Below are 12,692 nucleotides of genomic sequence, written 5' to 3'. Positions count from 1 at the left end.
AGGAACCTGAATTCTCTGTTTCCTGATAGCTCCCGGGCCTCCTCCTCTCCATCAGGTCTGCTTTCCGAAAGATGGGCCTCCACCAGAGCTCTTCAAGTTTCCTTGTTCATCCAGCTTTGCTTCATTCTGATTTTTTGTTAGGCCTTCCCTGGAAGAACAGGAACACCATTCAACTTTATAAAATTGGGAAAGTCATGGAGTTCCCTGGTGGCTCAGTGGGGTAAAGATCCAGTGTTGTCACCCCTGTGGCCGGGGTCACTGCTGTGGTGTGGGTTCAATGCCTGGCATGAGAATTTCTGCATGCTGCAGGCATGGCCAAAAACATAAACCAATAAAATTGGGAAAGTCAAAACACTGATGCACTTTATAGCAGACATGCTTTAGCCATGTGGTCCACAATTTGATGCATTCACAGTCAAGTTGTGAGCCATAAAGTACTCTGCCAACTAGTTGAATTGCATTTGAAAAGTTTAAAATGTGGGGTTCCCGTCATGGCTGCCTCAGTGGTTGATGAACCCGACTGGTATCCATGAGGACGCAGGTTCGATCCTTGGCCTCGCTCAGTGGGTTAAGGATTGGTATTGCCCTGAGCTGTGGTATGGGTCGCAGGTGTGGCTCGGATCCCAGGTTGCTGCGGCTGTGGTGTAGGCCTGTGGCTATGGCTCCGATTTGACCCCTAGCCTGGGAACCTCCATGTGCCATGGTTGCAGTCGTCAAAAGTCAAAAGACCAAAAAAAAAAAAAAAAAAAAAAAAGTTTAAAATGCTTTACTTCATTTTTTTTTTTTTTTTTGTCTTTTTGTTGTTGTTGTTGTTGCTATTTCTTGGGCCGCTCCAGCGGCATATGGAGGTTCCCAGGCTAGGGGTTGAATCGGAGCTGTAGCCACCGGCCTACGCCAGAGCCACAGCAACGCGGGATCCGAGCCGCGTCTGCAACCTACACCACAGCTCACGGCAACGCCAGATCGTTAACCCACTGAGCAAGGGCAGGGATCGAACCTGCAACCTCATGGTTCCTAGTCAGATTTGTTAACCACTGCGCCACAAGGGGAACTCCTAAAATGCTTTACTTTAAAAGGTAATGACTTTTGAGTTGAATATTTTCAGTAGAATTTCATATCCCTTTGGATGATAATGGTTAACCTGTCCTGACTTAAAAATTCTTTGAGTTTGTATTATTCAGTACAGAAAGCATCCTTTGAGCACCCCTGTATGTAGGATATCCTTTTTGGTGTTTTCTGAGCATAGGTGTTAAATGCTGTCTTGCTTACTGGGAGGCTAACCATGTCTGCATGAGATGGAAAACAGCATAAAGTTGTGTATGAAATTTAAAATGAGCGTTACTCGTTTTAGAGGTTTAGAAGACGGAGTGACCATTGTGGTCAGGGAAGGTTTTAGAACTCATTCTCTGTATCAGACTTGCTTTGCTGGGTGCTTGGGGTTTCTCAATGTAGAGCTTAAGCATCACCTCTGTCCGAGGCAGTGAATCACCTGAGATGATTGTTTTAAGTGCAGATGTCCAGGGGGGGAGGCGAGGCCCCCTAATGACTTTTAGAATCTCCTCCACTCCCTGAATGTACGCACTAATGAGTTCATGATTGCAGATTATTTCTTGTTTAGAACATTGAAAGCCATTAGAGCATAATAACAAGAGTTGGGAGGAGCCCTGGAGGTCTCCAGACTGAAGGTACCAGGAATTCCTTGTTTTGGGTGTTGTCCTCCCACCATTGTCGATCCATTGGTCCTAATCCTTGGCACCCCAGCAGCAACGTAGAAATGCTTTCCGCAGGAAAGCCCCGTGTCCCATCCCCATCCTTCATGCCATCTTTTGTCCAGGTAGTCCCTTTTATTCACCCATGTTCAATGACTCCTCCTATGTGTGGTTTCTGGATTGTTTGCCTTCTCAGTTCTATCCTTTGGCCACTGGTTCTCAACCCTGGCTGAGATACTTGTTCTCAGCCCAGCTGTGGAAACTTGGAAGCTGGCAGTACCTGGACCCTCTCCTAGAGATCGATTTAGAGTCTGGAGTTGAGCGTGGGCCCTGGTCTTTAAAACAAGTATGGAGGAGTTCCCGTCGTGGCGCAGTGGTTAACGAATCCGACTAGGAACCATGAGGTTGCAGGTTCGATTCCTGGCCTTGCTCTTTGGGTTAAGGATCCGGCGTTGCCGTGAGCTGTGGTGTAGGCTGGTGGCTACAGCTCTGATTAGACCCCTAGCCTGGGAACCTCCATATGCCACAGGAGCGGCTCAAGAAAAAGGCAAAAATCCAAAAAAAAAAAAAAAAAAAAAAGTATGGAAGCACCATCCAGTCAGACAAGCCCACAGACACCTGCCTTTGAGGCCTCCCACATGGTCAGCCCAGGGACGAGCAGCATGGGGCGAGGGGTGAGGAGTTGTTCTGATATAGCCCAGAATCATATTAGCTCTTAGGAAGTCCTCAGAGGGGTATGGCCTGTGTGTCTCGTGGTCACCAGAGCCCAGTCCCTGTATCTGTAGGTGCCCTGTATATGCATCTGAATGAATGGATGGTTGTTGAAATCACAGATCTTTTCCCTATGAACTGCCAGTAATAATTAGATATCCCCCATCTATATTGATGTCATTCTTTTTTAAGACATCAGATTCAGGACTTTAATGGACTCTAACTTTCACTTGGTACCATCCCTCTTTGCCACAGCTGACCTAAATGGTAATTGTTACCTGGTTGTTATCTGAGTAGAATGGTTGGAAGCATTTGAGCAAAGACTTTGAGCCCCACCACCTGGATTTGAATCCTGGTTCTAGTGCCACAACTTGCTGTAAGTCATGAAATTCATAACTGTCCATGCCTTACTTCCCTCATCTGTCTGATGCGGATAATAACAGCTACCAGCCCCAGGGGGTTGGAGTGGGATTGAACCAGAATGTGCACGTGAGGCACTGGGCATCAGGCCTGGCTGAGCACATGCTCCCTGATTGTTTCTCTTAAGCCTAAAGATGATAGAGACAAACTTTATGCTGAGGTTTGCTGTGCCTTGCGTTCCCCTACTGATGCCCATGGCTTGGGCGCCTCCTCTGGGAGGTGGCTGTTAGTGTGTGTGGCTGTAGGAAAGACTGGAAGTGGGAAGACCCAGGCAGCTTTGGTCATGTCTTTTTCTGAGTGAGGTCTGCAGCGGGTGGGAGAAGTGGGTCTGGCTGCAGATGGCGGGGAGCCGTCCTCGCACAGCTACTACAGCTAGGTCTCCTTCAGCTGTGTAGTTGGCTTCCTCCTGGGGACCAGTCAGTGAGTCTCAATTTTGACTGCTAATTTGGCTCACCTGGGCGCTTTTAAACCACACCAGTGCCCATTCTCCACCCCAAGCCCCACCCCACCCCCGTCATGGGTTTCATCTGTAACACCCTTGCAGCCCAAGCATCCCTAGTTGTCCTACACCAGCCCCAGCTGATGTTAATGAGCAACCAGGGCTAAGTACCCGTGGGGGCAGAAAGCTCAGGACCTCCGGGCGTGGTCTCCTTACGTGGTGTTCTGAGCTCTGTGCATCCACCTAGCAGCCTGGTCTGTCCTTTTCACTCATGGAGACCCTTGGCCTCATCTCACAGTGGAGGTAAAGTGGCACTGACTTTGTTGGTAACTGGCCATGAAATAAACCCATCTTAGCATCCCAGAGACTGGGTGGGTTTTTATGAGAGCATTTGGTTTCTTGCGGATGCCGGCTAGCATTCAGTGGTTTCCATTCATCAGTTCTGTGATTTAGGGAGTAAATCATCCTTCTTTGATATTCATCGCCTCCCATAGATAGGACATATCTGGGCTTTGTTGTATAAGTTGTGTGAGAGCTTTTCCACCGGCTGGAAAAACCTCATGGAAGTTCTGGTACACCACAACTCGAGTCTAGCCTACCTGCCTTCTTTCTACAGGACCCACTTGGTGTGTAGCTTTTGTCGCATTGCTTTTAGTGATAGTTGCTGCAGTTAACTTACCATCCCTGTTTTGGGGATGAACTACTCATTGCCCCCTGTATAATAAATCGTTTGTAGAGAGCCTTCAGGCCAGACCTGTATTAGAATTGTTGGAAGGCATTAAAACCATTGATGCTTTGTTTCTGTCTTGAATTTCCATCTCAGGCCACCCGACCAGTTAAAACCATGTTTTTACTGGGTGAGGGTGAGGAGAGTTGGTTGAGGGAATTGCCTTTCCCCAGTGTGTGGGAGGCCACGCAACATGACCCAGCAAGATGCATTTACCTGAAAGTGTTGATCCTAGAACTTGGCTGGTAAAGGCCTTGGAGAAGCTGGTGATGTGTCTGATAAGTGACTGACTTCTGCTGTCACTTGCGTGTTCCTTCCAGGCCTTTGTGTTGTGCTGTCAAGTGCCTGTATCATGGCTTAGGTTAGGGGAAAGGTGAAGGCAGCAACAGTTCACCTTTCTTCTTGTCCCCTTTTGAGTTTGCCGTTTTCTCAAGCATTTACTAGGCCCTGTACCTCAGGAGAGGCAGAGAAACAAAGCCCTTGCTGCTCTCTTGGGGCCCTGGCCCAGTCTGAAGCTGGGTAGGTACCTCAGTGCCTAGGCTGTAACTGGAAGGGGAGGTGGGCAGGGTCTGGGAGAGTGGGGGGGCACCTGCTGTGGGAAGGGATTGGGATGGAAGGAGAAGAAGCAATGTGGACAAGAGCCTTTCAGATCTCAGTCTGGACAGGGCAGTGTGTTCTTTTTATGATAATGGGCACTGAGGCTCAGAGGTGGACATTTGTATAACTCTTGAGGTCATTGGTGTCATTGGACAGGGGTGCTGGGAACAAGCTGGTCCTTTAGTCTTGTCTGTCTGCTATGGTTTCCAGTTGGTCTGCAGTGAGTGTGTGCATTTTAATTCCTTCAGCAGACATTTTTCTGGGAGGCCCTGCTTTGCGGTGAGTGTTGGGGACGCAGAGCTGAGCACAGTGCCAGCCCTTCAGGGCCTGGGAGCATCTGGGTCAGAAATGTCTTGTGTGCTTGGTAAACAGAAGATTCTTCTGTCTCATCCTGAGCTACTAAATCTGCTTTTTTTTTTTTTTTTTTTTTTGTCTTTTTTTTGTCTTTTTGTCTTTTCTAGGGCTGCACCCCCAGCATATGGAGGTTCCCAGGCTAGGGGTCTAATTGGAGCTGTCGCCACTGGCCTATGCCACAGCCACAGCCATGTGGGATCTGAGCTGCATCTGAGACTTACACCACAGCTCACGGCAATGCCGGATCCTTAACTCACTCAGGCCAGGGATCGAACCCGCAACCTCATGGTTCCTAGTTGGATTCCTCAACCACTGAGCCACGACAGGAACTCCTAAGTCTGCATTTTTAGCAAGCCTCCCAGACACCACATCTACATTCTTACCATAGGGTTGGAAAGGCCGGCTCTGTCTGGGGGGTGTTGCCACCTTTTGGGTGAGAAATACTAGGGACCTGGATTGGATGGTGGCAAAAGGGCTAGAGGAGGGAGAGAAGGGACTAATTCAGAGGGTCTTGGTGAGGCAGAGCTGATGGAAAGGGGGAGTGAGTGGAGGTGTGGAGCAGGACCCGAGGCTGTTGGTGTGGGGGAGGGGAGGGCTCCAGGCCCCTTGAGGGCTCGGCCGCTTGTTTCCCACAGGTATTAGGAATTAGGGGTCTGGCGAGCAGGGCTGGGAAAGTGTGCAGCTCCCAGGAACTATGTGTGTGTGGGGGTGGCGGGGAGGTCTGCTCTGATTTACGGCTGGGGGCATAAAAAGATCTGTGTGGCTTTTAGCCTCTGTGGCCAGGCTTCTTATACTTTGCCCTTGTGGTAGCCCCCCTTCTGAGGTATGTCTATTCCTTTCTTTACTATTTAGGGTCTCACCCGAGGCATATGGAAGTTCCCTGGCTAGGGGCTGAATTGGAGCTCAGGTGTGGGCCTATGTCACAGTCATAGCAACACAGAATCTGAGCCACATCTGGACCTACACCACAGCTTGCAGAAATGCTGGCTCCTCTACCCAGGGATTGAACCTGCATCCTTATAGAGACTACGTTGGGTCCTTAACCCACTAAGCCACAGTGGGAACTCCTGATACCATTTACATCATGAGTGCTTTGGGGTGAGTCCCCCTCCCCAGTTGGAGCTTGAAGGAAGAGACAGTGGAAGGGAATGTTGAGGTGAGAGGCTGGCGAAACTTGGCCATGGCCTAGTTGGAGGGGGGTGGGCCCTTTACTCCCTAGCTCCCCTCTTCAGCAGGCCCAGCCTTGTGGGTACCAAGGTGTCCCAGAGGTGCCTGCCCCACTGCTCACTCTGAGCCCTTTGCTGCCAGTCTTACATTTATTTGATTTGACGCAGGGTTCCTTCACCTTGGCACGGTTGACATTTTGAGCTGATGGGTTCTACTTGCGGGAGGGAGACTGTCTTGTGCATTTGTGTAGGATGTTTAGCATCCATGACCTCAGCTCACTAGATGGTGGTGGCACCCTCCTCCCTCAGTTGTCATAGCCAAAACATCTTGACCCATTGTCAAACATCCCATGGGGGTCAGAGTGGGCAAAATCTCCCCAGTTGGGAACCACCAACTCAACCTGCTTTGAGTCCTCTTTCCATTCTGGGCACTAAGGTGGACCAATGAATAAACCCAGCCCTGCTCCCTTGCCAACAGAAGCTGGAAATCTGGGGTGCAGGAACAGTGTCAAGGAGGCAGATCATAGGCCTCCAGAAGGGGTGAAACAGTTTGGAGTCCTGCCTCAATGGGTGTTTGTTTGTCTGCAGTTGTTTCCTCTGACTGCTCCATCCTAAAACTGGATTCAAGGCATGGTGTTGCTGTGGAGGTTGGGGTTTTTTGCTGGTGTTTCTGAAACTCAGTCTCTGTCCACGTGGAGACAGAGTTTTGGGTGAAAGAGGAAAAAAAAAGTTTGTTGCTTTGCCCGGCAAAGGAGGCCACAACAGGCTAATGCCCTAAAGACTGTGCTTTGGGAGAGAATAGGAAGTGGTTTTACAGTTTGGGAGTAGGTAAGGGTTAGGGAGCAAGCTTTCATTGTTCTTCACAGTTGGTGTTTACTGGCCCTAGGATTGGTTCTGGTGGTCCTCCTCTCTGGTTTTCATTTGTTGGGGGTTTTAGTTCTGCAGAAGATCTCAAAGATGTTGTTATGTAAATTTCTTGAAGAGGATTTGTGACCCTGCCCTAAGGCTGCACTTTTGTTTCTTGACTGCTCCTTTGCATCCCCTCCCTCTGCTGATTAGAAACTGTTTGAACCTGCCCTTTGGAGCTCAGGGAAGGTCGTGGGGGCTGAAGCTTACTTCTTAAAAACAAGAAATGGGGGACACAGAGAAGGCTCGTGCCCAGGAGCCCCACAGGGCCCTGCAGGGTTTCCCTGGTGCTGGTTTTTTCTTTTCTTTTTTTAGGGCTGCACCCGTGGCACATGGAAGTTCCCTGGATAGGGTCGAATCAGAGCTACAGCTGCCGGCCTACACCATAGCCACAGCAGTGCGGGATCAGAGCCACTTCTGCAACCTACAACGGAGCTCACAGCAGTGCTGGATCCTTAACCCACTGATCGAGGCCAGGGATCAAACCCGTGTCCTCAAGGACACCAGTCAGATTTGTTTCCCCTGAGCCATGATGGGAACTCTGTGGTGCCTGTTTTTTTTTTTTTTTAAAGAACAATTTTTGCTGCTACACTCACAAAACAAGTCTTGCCTCCCTTTTTTCTGTTTCTTCCTCTCTCTCTCTTTTTGGCAGTGTGGCCAGATTGAAAGTCTGCACCAAACCTTGGGCTGGGGTGGAGGTGGGGTCTCCCAGCAGAAACCTACACTTGGTGTCACCCCCTTAAGCACAGCTTTTGTGTACATCAAAGATCCTGCTGCCTCCCATTGTCCTCGAAGGCTGTGGTCTCAGAGGAGTCTCTGACCTGCAGATTGGGTCAGACCTTCCTTGCCTCTGAACAAGGCCTTTGGGATCCAGATCCCTAGTGATCCAGCTCTGCGTGCAAGACCGCACCCTGGCAGTTTGCCCTTCCTGCCCGCACCCTGGCAGTTTGCCCTTCCTGCCCTCTTGAACAGCCAGAGGACAAGTGAATTGGATCTCAGCTTTGGGGCCTCCTCCTTGGGAGTCTGTCTGACTTGCCATCTTGGTGCCATTTTCAATCACTTTTAGAATTTCCTCAAAACTCTTTAGGGAACATTTTCAGGGCTTGGCCCAATGCTGAGTACTTGGGGAGGCATCATTTAAATCTTTGTGGGATGATTGACCCTTGTGTTATCCCCTTGCTGCCATGTGACCTTGGCTTCTGAAGGGAGGATTCATGAGGCTTGCAAGTGAGACATCAGAACCTCAGCCTCTTTTTCTTGGATATTCATCCTCATCCCCTCCCCTCCTTTGCCCCTGGTCCCATTCCATTGCTCTCTGCTTTCTTCAAATGCATTTTCACAGTCCACTCCTGAGAGGGTGAGGGATTCATTTATTTGTTGGAAGATAAATTAATGTTTAATAATTTAGAATGTTCCTTTTCCTTCATAGATTTGCAGGTTTACAAAGGATTTCAGGAATTACGTGGAGGAGTGATGGGAGGGGCGTGGTGGGGAGAGGAAGTCACAGCTGCCTTGTGGTGGCATTAAGTCTAGTGAGAGCTAACCTGCAGCTTGAGTTGGGTTGATGGAACAGTAGAGGCTTATACCCAGAAACACTTTCTGTTTGTTTGTCTTTGTGGATGCACAGACATTGCCTTCTTCATAAGGTTTCTGTGGCCTGTGTTTAATGTAGGCAGAATGTTTGTGTGTCTAGGATTTATTTTAAGAACAGCCGTAGGAGCAGGGTTGTAAACTTGGTTCAAGAAAGATAGCACGCAAACCTACCTGCCTTGACTGCTGGCCATCCCAAGGGCAATTTCACCCCTTGCCCACTCTAGCCAGAGTGGGCGGCTTCAGTTTGGTTTTCCTTATTGTAGTAGAATCTCTTTAGATTCTTTCCCACTACTGAACATGCTACTGAGAAGAGAAAAGGCTTTTGAAAAGAATTGTGTTCCTTTCTCCAAAAGGACAGCGTGTGGAAGCTATTGGGTACCTCTGGGAATGGCAGTTGAGTGTTGATGAGTGTGACAGGTGTTGTATGTCATTTGTTAAGTTGCAAGTATGGGAATTCCAGGAGTACCACTTTGTCTTGTAGGTAAGATTATCATGTGTCCCTTAAGTTAATAGTAATACAGATTTAGCATATAATGATTCTTGATCCTGGCTGCTCTTCCAGAATCACCTGGGGGAGCTTTGAAAATGCAAACCTAACTAGATTCAGTGAAGTGGAGCCTGTCTGGGTGGGACCGGGACCCTATTCTTCATAGTCTTCCGGGGAGACTATGGGTACTGGAATAGCTTGCACAAGGCAACCTGCCTTTGTTGCTCTGGCCTGGGGATCAGGGTGAGTCCTGAATATCCCTCGAAGGGTGTGGTTGTTGTAGTGGGATTATCCTAGGAAGGCAGTGGAGAAGATGCCTGGTTGCAGCAAACTGAGGGGTGGGCGTGATGGTTCTTGCCCGGGGTCATCTGCATAGCTGTGCTGGGAAGCCAGGAGGGTTAACTGATTAATTGGTGTGAAAACACCCAACCATTCCATTCAGTTGCTTTAAAAAGAGTTCCCATCATGGCTCAGTGGTTAACGAATCCGACTAGGAACCATGAGGTTGCCGGTTTGATCCCTGGCCTTGCTCAGTGGGTTAAGGATCTGGCATTGCCGTGACCTGTGGTATAGGTTGCAGATGCGGCGGTGTAGACCCCTAGCCTGGGAACCTCCATATGCCATGGGTATGGCCCTAGAAAAGACAGAAAGACAAGGAAGAAAAAATAAAATTTGAAGTCTTAGAGTTGATAGGAAGCACGTGTTAAAATTGTATTAGCCCACACCCACGTTGTGGTTTCTGGCATGGCTTCACTAAGAATAGTTCCTTGCCCCTCCTCACTCTAGACCTATCATGATTATACAGGGTATGGTTATCCTTGAATTTTTGGCTGCCAGGTTCATGGTTCAGGGGGAACTTCACTCTGGTCAGTGTATAGAAATAGCAGTGACCATCAGAGATGTTAGAGAAAGGAAGGAGCTTGGAAGTTGTCTTGAGGAACTCCAACAGCTAGAATTAGTTTTGGGGGTAGAAGCTGGAAGGTGTTATGGTTACCTCCTGGTTAAGGTACACAGGATGATTTGGTCATTAATATTTTATGAATTCCTAAAACCTTGGGCACGCCTGTATCAGAAACTCTAGAAATAATCTAGAAGCAAACACAACTGAATGCTGGTGTATCCATACCTCTGTTCAACTTACTTGGCAAGGATGATTCCAGACAATAAAACTGAAATTTTCCCAGGAAGGATTTTATCCTTTCATTGTAGAAGTGATCTAAGATCACTGGTTAGGATTTCCACATAGTTTATAAATGCAGAAATTTTCTGAAACTTCATCTAGACTGAAAAATTTTGAGTTTATGATAATTCTAACTTAGTGATACCTTAAAAAGCTTATTTACTCTGGTCTTCAAGTTTTTTTGATTATATAAAAGTGTAGGTGTTTTTTAAAAACTGAAGTATTATTGGTATATAATATTATATAAATTATAGATGTACAGTATAGTTACTGACAATTTTAAAGGTTATATTCCACTAATAGTACAAAGTATTTGCTCTGTTCCCTGTTGTACAATATATACTTGTAGCTTATTTTATGCCTAATAGTTTGTACCTCTTAATCCCTTCTCCTTATATTACTCCTCCCCTTTCTCTCCTCCCACTGGCAACCACTGGTTTGTTTTCTATATCTGTGAGTCTGCTTCTTTTTTGTTATATTCACTAGTTTGTTATATATATATATATATTTTGTCTTTTTTAGGGCCGCACTCTCTGCATATGGAGGTTCCCAGGCTAGGGGTCTAATTGGAGCTACAGCTGCCAGCCTACGCCACAGCCACAGCAGCGTGGGATCCGAGCCATGTCTACAACCTACCCCACAGCTCACGGCAATGCCGGATCCTTAACCCACTGAGCGAGGCCAGGGATTGAACCCACAACCTCATGGTTCCTAGTCGGATTCGTTAACCACTGAGCCATGACAGGAACTCCACTAGTTTGTTAGATTTTTAGATTCCAGATAAAAGTGATATCACACAGTATTTGTCCTTCTCTGTCTGATATTTCACTTAGCATAATGCCCTCCAAATCCATCCATGTGCTGCAAGTGGCAAAATTTCATTCTTTTTTTATTTGCAATACTGTGTGTGTATAAGTATGTGTGTATATACACATACCATAGTAACTTCTTTATCCATATTCATCTTTTGATGGTCATGAAGCATCTTATGTTGCTCCCATTTCTTGGCTATTGTAAATAATGCTGCTGTGAACATTGGGATGTATGTATCTTCAAATTAGTGGTTTTTTTTTTTTTTTAATGCATACTCAGGAGTGGAATTGCTGGCTCAAATGGTAGGTCTATTTATAGTTTTTTTGAGAACGCTCCATACTGTTTTCCATAGTGGTTAAACCAATTTGCATTCCTGTCAACAGCCTACAAGGGTTCCCTTTGCTCTGCATCCTCAACAACAACATTTGTTATTGGTGTTCTAAAAGTGTATAGGTTTAAAAAAGGAAAAATTAGGCATCTGTTAGTCATAAGTATTTACATATTTGGACTACTTTTAGTAGCTTTCTAGCATAAGCAATAACTGATGCTATTGGTGTTTTTAAAGGGAAACAATTCCATTACAGTTTAAATGGACGTTGGGGAACATACCATGTCTGGAAAGTTAAACAACTATTTTGTCTCTTTAAGTGGAGAGCAAATTTGTGTGAGTTTGAAAACCATATACTTGTTTTATTGGGTCAATTTAAAACAGAAAGACTAGCAAAACCAACTCTACAACTGCCATTTCCTGTCCAAGCTCTCTGGGTCTAGGGAATGTTGACCCCAATTAGGACTCTAGCTTTTATTTTCTCTCCTGGACTTTTGTCTTCTAAATAGCACTTAATCTGGGTTACTTATGGGTGAGCAGTTTGTTGTTGGGAAGTTTCACACTTGTGTGAGTTAATAATTTGCATCCACATTTTTGGGCACAGTAGCTTTGCTTCTGCAGGAGATGAGGTGAGTGTTGGAGAGAACCCATCCTACTGTCAGAGACTCAGTTGATGGAGCTAATCAGTGTTCTGAGTGTGTACTGGTGCCCTGCCTTTTATATAGACTCATGTGGATGTGAACATAGTATAAAATATGGCTCAATACTTAGAATCAAGCAGCCAGATTGTTAGACGGAGGCAGCAATTTCAAGGTAATGAAGGAGCATGAATAATTCAGAATAAATTTCTTGGGACAGTTACTGAGTGATAAACTATTTTAGCCAGGGAAGAGAGTAATTTTTCCTGAAGTCTCGAAGGCTTTCTAGAGGAGGTGGGAAAATGAGGGAAAAACATCTTTTCTTTCAACTCTTCCCAAGATGATAGTGGTAATTTGGATTATAAATTGCAAGGGAGGAGCCAAGAGACTGGATACCTGGCTCTGGATTCTTTTTTGTTTTGTTTTTTTTTTTTTGTTTTTGTCTTTTGTCTTTTTGTTGTTGTTGCTATTTCTTGGGCCGCTCCTGCGGCATATGGAGGTTCCCAGGCTAGGGGTTGAATTGGAGCTGTAGCCACCGGCCTATGCCAGAGCCACAGCAACGCGGGATCCGAGCCGCGTCTGCAACCTACACCACAGCTCACGGCAACGCCGGATCGTTAACCC

General features: G+C 46.8%; 1 protein-coding gene across 16 annotated transcripts in view; it reads left to right on the top strand.

The window, feature by feature from the left end:
• TLN2 (talin 2) overlaps nucleotides 1-12,692 on the top strand; it is a 471,505-nt gene that overhangs the window by 36,767 nt on the left and 422,046 nt on the right. For 2 of the 16 annotated variants that reach the window (XM_084967235.1, XM_021094269.2), the window contains exon 1: nucleotides 3,471-3,582. The exons of the other annotated variants lie outside the window; for them this stretch is intronic. The gene's annotated coding sequence lies outside the window, so the exon portion shown is untranslated. Of the gene's footprint in view, nucleotides 1-3,470; nucleotides 3,583-12,692 lie in introns of those variants that run through there. 16 annotated transcript variants of the gene reach the window in all.

Source organism: Sus scrofa, chromosome 1 (genome assembly GCF_054392235.1).
Source record: "Sus scrofa isolate SSC_HxYL_T2T_F1_AM1 chromosome 1, Sscrofa_HxYL_maternal_Yorkshire_Landrace_v2.0, whole genome shotgun sequence".
Taxonomy (NCBI): Eukaryota; Metazoa; Chordata; class Mammalia; order Artiodactyla; family Suidae; genus Sus; species Sus scrofa.
This window is presented reverse-complemented; position numbering and strand designations above follow the sequence as displayed.